This window comes from Pinus tabuliformis, chromosome J (genome assembly GCF_031772625.1).
Source record: "Pinus tabuliformis cultivar Carrire ecotype Pingquan chromosome J, CPIR1, whole genome shotgun sequence".
NCBI lineage: Eukaryota > Viridiplantae > Streptophyta > Pinopsida > Pinales > Pinaceae > Pinus > Pinus tabuliformis.
Window position 1 is genome coordinate 75667777 of NC_142295.1, and position 9966 is coordinate 75677742.

Consider the following 9966-nt stretch of genomic DNA (forward strand, 5'->3'; position numbering starts at 1 on the left):
TCATCTTTTGGAGGGCTGAATTTTCATTTGGAGCCAAAAACTCAACTTTTAAAAATTCAAAATTCTTCTATTACAAATGACATGAAGAGGTATAAAATATGAATTATGAAGACCGACCATAGCTACAAAATTCAACACTCCCTCTTAGCTAGGGAGGTATTCATAATGATTATCCAGATGTTCTCTTGTTGACAAATTTCTCAAAGAAAAGGTTATAACAATTCATCATCAACATCAACATCATTTAATTACCATAATACCATTCAACAACTTTGACCCATGGTAAAAATCTATAAAATCAACTAGGTACCATGATTTTGGTCAGCATCTTTGACCCATGGTACATCATTAGCATCAACGAGTCACCATGATTCTTTTTTGTGCATCTAACCTATGGTATACATACTATTCTTAGTTCACCATCAAACTAGTCAATTTCTTTTACTCATGGTGAAACCCTAGGGACACACTCAATCCATTTGAGTGATATATTCCCAAATCCAAAGGCCTCACTCTAGGCCATGATGCTAAATGAGTTCAACAAAACCTATATGGGGAGTAATTTTGATCCTAATGTTGAAAGGCACCTAATCAACTCTATGGTTGAGTAATTATGGGCCTCTAGGACCATTCTTACTAATTTTGGTCAACATACTTGACTAAGGAAGAATGTATGTCCTATGTTGGACCATTCTCCCTAATCCTGGCCAACATACTTGACCTGGGGAGAATGTTTGTCCTTGATGTTATCACATCAATACTCCCTGTCACGTAGGAATGCATTCTCAACAAGTCTAAGATTGTCCCTGTAGTATACATACTTCATCCCAGAACAGATGCTTTGTTAGAAATCTACTTGATTTTAGAATAGTATTGGAGCCACATTGCTTCCTTTTGTACCATGTCTTGGTATTATATCTCACTATGCTTTGACCAGACATCATGGTCATCACCTACACTTGATCAAACAATCCTGCAAATAGTTTCTAAAGCCATATTGTTTCTTAACTTGCCAACCAAGCTACAATATATTCGGCCTCTGCAATACTGAGTGTGATAGATGGATGCTTCTTTCTCTTTAAAGAAATCATAACAAATCCCAAACTGAAGCAATATCCTGATGAACTATTTATGTCTTCCACATTCTCTACCCAATCTAAATCTATGTATCTCTGCAGTTGTACTTCATTGTTTGAGACATATCTCAAGCCATAATTGGATGTTCCATAGCCAATTGTACCATGTTGGTATTTCAACACATGTTGAGCCACATGCATCGGCTCAACCATAAGTTAGACAGTGAAATAAAATTTAGGGATGTGTTAGACAGTGCTGGATAAATTTGAATTCCCAATGTTTTTTTCCTCTTCTGGTTGTATTTTATTGTGATTTATTTTAAAATAAAATAAAATATATAGTATAGAGTTGGTCCTTACACTTGGTATCAGAGCTATGTTGAACCCTTGAGACCTATGGGCCCATGCATGCATGACTAATTTTGTTCAATATCTACTACATTTATAATGTTGCAATTGTTGTTCCAAACCTGAGCAATGATGATTTTTGTTGAGTGCTCATGGCGTCTCTCAATTGAGATAATCGGGGTTTAGAGGGATTTATGCAATTCCTCTGTTATTTTCACTGCGTGCATTGTATACCGAAGCACAACTCTCAACACCCCATTCTGTTTGCATTGCAAACGCCATTAATCAAAACATTGTATGTAATGTCGTTGGGTGTAATACCCTTCCGCAGCATTTCCTCAAACAGTTCGAAGGCCTTCTCGACTTCACCAACCTTGCAGAGTCCTTTTATCAACGTACTATAAGTAATGACATCAACAACACAGCCCCTCAATGTCATCTCATCTATTAGCTTTAGAGCTTTGTGCACCTTGCTTTCCTGAAACAACCCATTGATAAGAGAATTATACGTAACAATATTTGCAATTATACCATGCAATAGCATGTCCTCTGAAATTTTCAAAGCCTCCTGCACTCTGCCTTCTTGACACATGTCACTGATCAAAGAGTTGATTGTAACTACATCAGGAGCACAACCTTGTCTCAACATTCTATTTAGAAAATCAGTTGCCTTCTGGACTTTTCCCTCTTTTCACAGAGCATGGATAAGCGTATTGTAAGTCACCACATTGGGCACATCATCTCTTTCAGACATCCCTCTAAAACCTTGTCAACCTCTTGCAATCTTCCTTCCTTACAGAGCCTGGGAATCAACGTCATGTAAGTGATGACGTTAGGAACACATCCCTTAGCCACTCTCTCATCTCATCAAAATCTCCCGAGCTTGCCCAACATTTCCATTCTTGCACAACCCATCAATCAAAATACCATAAGTAACAGCGTCAGGCTCACACCCACGAAATAGCATTCTATTAACTAGCTTGGTGGCCTCATAAATATGCCCAGACTTGCAAATTAGTGTATCCAGAACTCATGTTCTGAATCTCTTGTGTTGATCTGAAACGCAAATCAATTCAAGTAACCAAGGTGACTACAATAGTTGTGTATTTCACCTATAACTGTCTTGAAGTTCTGGCCATTGACTGAGCTATGTATCTGCAATAAAAAAATGAAACCACATGACTAAAGTCTAAAACCCAAAATACTGTGAATGAATGCCCTGTTTAAGCATTTCAGAGCACTTTAAGAATGATATAGTTACAATGCAACTGTAATGGCAGGGGTTTGAGTAGTGGCATTCTCTGTGTAGATTGCTACAATCTAATGCCATAGCATTCTCTCCCAAAAGTAGAATCTTTCAACACATATATTCAAACGTGTAGCAATGTTTCATTTTCAATACTCATCAAGAAGTTTTGCTGCTTCAGTTTGTCTTCTATCCCATTCCAAGAGCATAGCGAGCAAAATTTTTGTTAGTTTTTAAGCATAGAATCATGCACCTTCCACCATCAAGCATGGGCAACATCACTGGAAAAATTTTAAAGAATGTCAAAATTCCAATTTGCAATCATAATATCGAAACTAAAGCCATGGTTTTATTTCCTTAGTGCATAACATACAAGATTGGAGGATCAACTTCAAAGAGATATGTTTTAAGCTTCTTATCTCCTGAGTTACTTGACCAGAAATGTTTCAAAAGATCATGGGTTTTGGCAGACAATGTCACCATATCAATATTTCATTAAGAATCCCTGGTCACCACCATCGTATGGCTCTATGTCATTGATATGATCCATAAGTAGCTAGATGGAAGGTACAAATTGACGGTTCTATTACTATCACACCATCGTTGAAGAGTGCTCCATTATTTCCTGTGGCTGTTAATTCTGGCATACCAAAAGGAAAATCTATGTTCCTAAGATTAGGTCAGTCTGCATCAACACAAATTATCATTCCATAGTTCCACTCATTGTATGCATCACGCTCACCCCCCTTTGGATTTTGAATCCTTTCAACATGCCGCAATTTTGAACACATCCCTTGAAGTGCCTCCTTGCACTCTTGACTAATTGAACCATACACAAGTGTTAGTAGATCCCTGTTAGAACCTGTTAGGAGAATGCCACAGACATAAAATTCTTCCGAGTGCAGAATTGTGGCACAAGCCTCACGATTAGGCTCTAGGGTTCCCCGGACATTGCCTGGTTGTGTATGTAAAATATATATATATATATATATATATATATATATATATATATATATATATATATATATATATATATATATATATATATATATATATGATGAAATACTATGCTAAAACTCCACGGAAACCAGACTTATCGACGCAATTGGTTGGGTACTCGAGTACGCATGTTTTACAGAGAGAAAGTATAAATTCTGGGTATATAACTTGAGTTGAGCTGCTTGTTACCATAACCAATACCTTATACCACCGAAGCATTACTTTACCAAACTTTACTGTGTGTTCTCTGTGCATATTTAATTCTGAATATCTTCTCTTAGCGCCACGCTCCTTTCGCCAACTTTACAGCGTGTGGTTTCCGGGTTCCTCGAATTGACACGTATAACCATTCTGCGCCATATTTTTAATTGTTCTTTAAATAAAAAGTGCCCAAATTCAATTTTGTTGGAATGACTTCGAATTCAAATTCTTCGAGGACTCTGCACAGTTCAATATAGCTGCATGTGTTATGTCCATGTCACTACTTTTATTCAATCATGGAAAGCATGGCCGGGAAATGTTTTTATCACCCACTTCAATCTGTTGTACCTCTAAATGAATCGAATACCAGATTAGCCTGGGTTCGGCCATCAAAGGTGTGCAGAATTAGAAATAACGTAAGCTTCAACAAGATAGGTTTTGGTTCTAGTTTTGGAAGGCCTTTAAAGGCGCAGGTGCAGGCACAGGCATCTCTGTTTCCCTTCCTAAACAAGAGAAAAGACACAACTGTTGTGAAAGAGGAGCTGTTGGAAGCCATCGGACCATTGGACAGAGGGGCTGAAGCAACTCCCGAGGACAAGTACCGCATCAATCAAATTGCACAAGAACTAGAAGTGATTAATCCAACTAAATAACCTCTTCAGTCTCCCTTGTTAAATGGAAAATGGGAGCTTTTGTACACTACTTCAATGACAATTCTAAAGAGTCAGCAACCAAAATTTTTAAGGCCAAATGGGAAAATCTATCAAGCAATCAATGTTGATACTCTTAGAGCTCAAAAGTTGGAGACTTGGCCTTTCTTTAATCAGGTAACGGCGAATTTAACCCCTCTCAGTGGAAAGAGGGTAGCAGTAAAATTTGACAAGTTCAAGATTGCCAGCTTGATAAGTATAAAGGCACCTGATCGGGCTTGAGGGCAATTAGAAATCACATATGTTGTTGATGAATTGAGGAAACCACCCAAAAAAAAAAACCTTAGTTTTTAGTAAGTGAAACTTTGTTTTTTTCTAATTTAAATTAAACTACAAGTTTAACATGGAAGCTAAGTGTTAAAATTTAAAATTTATGGAGGTTGGTACTCTTTTGATTAAATTTTATAGGAATGTCAAGAACTTATAAATGCATAAATTGTTCCTTTGGAAGTACGTCATAAATAAAATATAGAACCACTCACGTTGGTTGTGACTTTTATTTGATTAGTTTTTATCTTATAAGGAACAATCGTATTAAATTGTGGTAGGTGAACCATGGTTAGAAGAGGTACAAGAAGGAGTGAGGCAACTAAAGGGCACAACATGGCACCACCACAACAGCCAACTCCTACCACCCCACCTAATGATGGGGAAAACATCTCAACACAGGAATAGATACCAGTTGGAGAAGTGTTGAACTTAATGAGATCATTCCAACACATGTTTCAGGCATTAATAAACCGTTTGGAACGAGAGCATGGAGGATCTGTCATACAAAACGAAGCACCCCAAAACACTACAAGAAATGATGTACGTCGAGATTTGGAAAAGGTAAAATTTCCAGAGTTTTGGGGGTCCACAGATGGTCAATCTGTAGAGGCATGGTTAGAAAACATGGCTATGTGTTTTACCCTAAGAGATTACACCTCAAATATGAAGGCCAAGATGGGTATATTCCAGCTAAAGGGAAACACACTACTTTGGTGGAAGACATTATTAACCCAATTGGGGATGGATATATCAGAAGTAACTTGGGAGCTATTTGAAGAAAAATTTAGAGATCGTTACCTGTTAGAGGAGTTCCTTGAGAGACAACTAAATGAATTCAATGCATTAAAGAAAGGGAGTCGCTCACTACTAGAGTATGAGGCACGTTTCATGGAATTACTCTGTTATGCCCCTCACTTAAACACAGAAAAGCTCAAGGTGAACAAATTTGTGTATGGATTAAATGTTAACATTCGGACCAAGGTTAGAATCTTAATGCCTCGCACCTTGCACGAGGCAGTTCAACGAGCAATCATTGCAGAGGAGGAGATCATGAGCAGTGAACATAGTAAGTCAACAAGGCCCACGGGATCAGGAGTACCAAGTGGAAACAATATGGAACGTATCAATTTGCAAGGGGGTCCTGCGCTCAATCATCAAAGGTGGTCAGAAAGAAATCAAAGAACACCATATAGGCATCCAGCTCAGCATCCGCACAGGGTACCGCAACAAACTCGTCAACCACAACTGCACCAGCCTATGCAACAGCACCAAGTCACACCACCTCAACACTGATCTTCTTTCCAGCAGAGTTCCAGACCAACTCCCGGTTCAGTTGGTAGTAGGAGCCAAGCCCCTAAGAGGGGGTGTTGGACTTGTGGAGGTCCTCACTACGAGAGGGATTGCCCTCAAAATACAGGTAATACCAACTCAACTAAGAATGCAACTACAATGGGGGATCTGGGGAAGGCTCATCGCATCCATGCAGTGGTGAACAATCGTCAGGTCAAACACCAGTCCATTGTGTTGGAAACCTCAGGTAATATTGATGGTATGAGTTTTGTCATTTTAATAGATCTAGGGGCTACTGATTCATTTATTTCTCTAAATGCATTATCAATGATTAAACATAAAGCAACTCCACAATATGAATTTAGACATGTAGAAATGGCATGTGGTATGAAAAGAAATGTAGGAAAGATGGTAAAGGATTGTGAGGTGGACCTGGGTGTATGTAAGACCAAGGTATCCTTGTACTCTACAATTCTAGGAGTTTATGATGTAGTTATAGGAATGGATTGGTTGGAGCAACATGAGGCACTCCTAGATTGCAAAGACAAGATTCTACATTTACCGTCAGTTGAATATAGTGACGATAAAAAATCAATACCCTTTGCCAAGGATAGATGACTTATTTGATCAAATGAGGGGGGTGACTGCGTTTTCAAAGATAGATTTGAGGTCGGGATATCATCAGTTGAGAATCAAAGAAGAAGATATTTCGAAGACAACCTTTAAAACAAGATTTCGGCACTATGAATTTGTAGTTTTACCCTTTGGACTGATAAATGCCCCAGGTGTTTTCATGAGTTTGATGAACAGAATATTCAGGATTACTTAGACAATTTTATACAAGTCTTTATCAATGACATTTTGATCTACTCAAAGACCCCAAAAGAGCATGACGAACACTTGAGGATAGTTCTACAATGTCTTAGAGAAAACCAATTATACGGGAAGTTGTCAAAGTGTTCCTTTTACCAAACCAAGATTCATTATCTTGGACACATTATCTCTGGGGATGGTATCGCAGTAGACCTGGTAAAGATCGAGGCCATCATGGAATGGCCAACACCAACCAATGTTCATGAAATACAAAGTTTCATGGGCATGGCAGGGTATTATCATAGATTTGTCAAAGGGTTTTCAAAGATAGCAAACCCCATTACCGAGCTCCAAAGAAAGAACAAGAAATTCATTTGGACTGGAAAATTTAAAGAGGCATTCCAAAGGTTAAAGGTGTTATTAACAACAACACCAATTTTGAAGGTGCCGGATATGGAACAAGAATTTTTAGTTTGCACTGATGCCTCCAAGGAAGGGTTGGGTTGTGTGTTGATGCAAGAAGGAAGATTAATAGCTTATGCATCAAGGAAACTTAGAACCCACAAAGAAAACTACGCAACCCATGATCTAGAAATGGCAGTAATTGTTTATGCACTAAAGATTTGGAGACTGACCATTGTGGGCTACAACACATATTCACTCAAGATCACTTAAATGCAAGGCAAAGACGATGATCAGAGCTAATTAGTGAATATGATTTTGATATCATTTACATCAAAGGAATGGTAAATAGGGTGGCTGATGCTTTAAGTAGGAGGCCACGGATATTTTCAGTGATTCCCTTAAAGACAAATTTGAGGGAGAAACTGCTTGAATTACAAACTAAAGACACCTGGTATCAGGAGGTTATAAAAAGTTTGAGGGAGGATGAAATGAGGGTCCCAAAATATGAATAATACTCCCTTGATAATGATGGGCTACTACAATTTTGGGGAAGGATATATGTACCACCGAATGAAGATATACGCCAATTAATCTTAAATGAAGCACATCGCGCAGTATACATGGCACACCCTGGTGTTAAGAAGATGAGTGCGGACCTGGAGCCACTCTTCTTTTGGAAAGGGATGAAGAAGGACATCGTGAACTTGGTAGCAAGATGCTTAGAGTGTCAGTGACTAAAAGCTAAACACAGGCATCCAGTAGGTTTATTGCAACCCCGTGAGATACCAACATCTAAATGGGAAGTTATATCAATGGACTTCATTGTGGGGCTACCAATGACCTCAAGAAGACATGATTCCATATTTGTAGTGGTGGACATGTTGACCAAGAGCGCCCATTTCATACCAGTTAAGACTACATATAAGGCACCAGAAATAGCCAAAGTTTTTATTAATGAGATTATGAGATTGCATGGAGTGCCTAGGAAGATCATATCTAATAGGGGAGCAGTGTTTACAGGAAGATTTTGGACCAGTTTCCAAGAAGCTTTGGGAACCCAATTGAACTTCAGCACTACTTATCACCCAGAGACAGATGGGCAGACAGAGAGGACTAATCAAATTCTTGAAGACATGCTTCAGATGTATGTGATGGACCAACAAAAGAGATGGGAGGAGTTTTTACCACTTGTGGAATTTGCTTACAATAATAGTTATCAGAGTTCCATCAAGATGGTGCCATTTGAGTTCTTATATGGAAGACCTTGCAGAACACCTCTCAGTTGGGACCGACTAGAGGACCAAGTATTAATAGGACCAGAAGTGGTGCAAGAGATGGAAGAACAAATGACTATGATTAGGAGGAGGCTAAAAGAAGCACAATATCGACAAAAGAGCTATGTTGATGCTCATTGGGTAGACTGAAGTTATGAAGCAGGGGATAGGGTGTTCCTAAGAGTAAGGCCCCAAAAAAGCTCTATAAAATTTGGAAAGGGAGAAAAATTGTCTCCACGGTTTGTGGGACCTTTTGAAATCTTAGAAAGGAAAGGGTCGGTGGCATATAGGCTTGCCTTACCTCCATCTTTAGCACGTATGCATGATGTGTTTCATGTTTCTGTTTTACGTCATTATATTTCAGATCCTTCGCATGTTATTGACTTTGGTCATTTGCAGGTTTCGGACGAGGGAACAGTGATGACCGAACCAGTTTGCATACTGGACCAGCGAACTTTGCAGCTTAGACGACGGTTAGTGGACCAGGTCAAGGTCCAATGGGACAATTATAGTCCCAGTTCAGCTACTTGGGAGGACGCCGAGGAGATGTGTCACCGTTTTCCTTACCTATTCCAAGGACTTCGAGACGAAGTCTATTATTAAGAGGGGGTGTATGTAGTGCCCGCTCTAGTTGACTAACAGTGATATGACACTAACATTTATTTAGCCCTAAGGCCCACACATTATTCTTTGAGGACCTCAGGTTGAGGATCCGGGCACATGACGCTATTATTATTAGTGATTGAGATATTCATGGTTGTGATGTTTATGTATGTTCTCCATTGATATTATGATGAAGATAGCATGAATGGTTATGTATGTTATCTATTGGTATTATGATGATTGTAACATTAAATGGTTAAGTTTGGTCTTTATTGAATTTATGATGATGATGGCAGTAAAGGATATGTATGCTCTCTATTAAAATCATGATGATGATAAATTTGATGAATAGGTATATTTCTATTGATGTTACGATGTTGATAGCTTGATGGATATGTATGTTTCCATTGATGTTTTGATGATGATAGCTATGATGGATGTGTCCCCTATGTTACCTACTTTCATTAGTTCGGGCTTACTATGAACAATGATGTGAATGACTAGGTGTTGTTAATGATGCTATTATGACAATGACTAGCATTGAGAAACCTTGTTACTGATGATTATTGAGTATGGCAGGAAACCACCAGAGGCACTCGCATATGATGAGTTGACGACAACTGGTTTGATGAAAAGAATTATATTATTTTATCTTTGAAATTCAAAGTCAATTTTGGAACCTGCTTATCTATATTCTAATGAGATGTTAGTGGTTGTAGGCACAGATTAGT

General features: G+C 38.5%; 1 long non-coding RNA gene and 1 pseudogene across 1 annotated transcript in view; both read left to right on the top strand.

The window, feature by feature from the left end:
- LOC149225582 (uncharacterized) overlaps positions 1 to 9343 on the top strand; it is a 112608-nt gene extending 103265 nt beyond the window's left edge. The window contains exon 2 of the long non-coding RNA XR_016246969.1: positions 9032 to 9343. This is a non-coding gene — a long non-coding RNA (uncharacterized LOC149225582). The remainder of the gene's footprint in view (positions 1 to 9031) is intronic.
- On the top strand, positions 4153 to 4874 carry LOC149225583 (putative plastid-lipid-associated protein 4, chloroplastic pseudogene; annotated as a pseudogene).
- Positions 9344 to 9966: the final 623 nt, after the last annotated feature.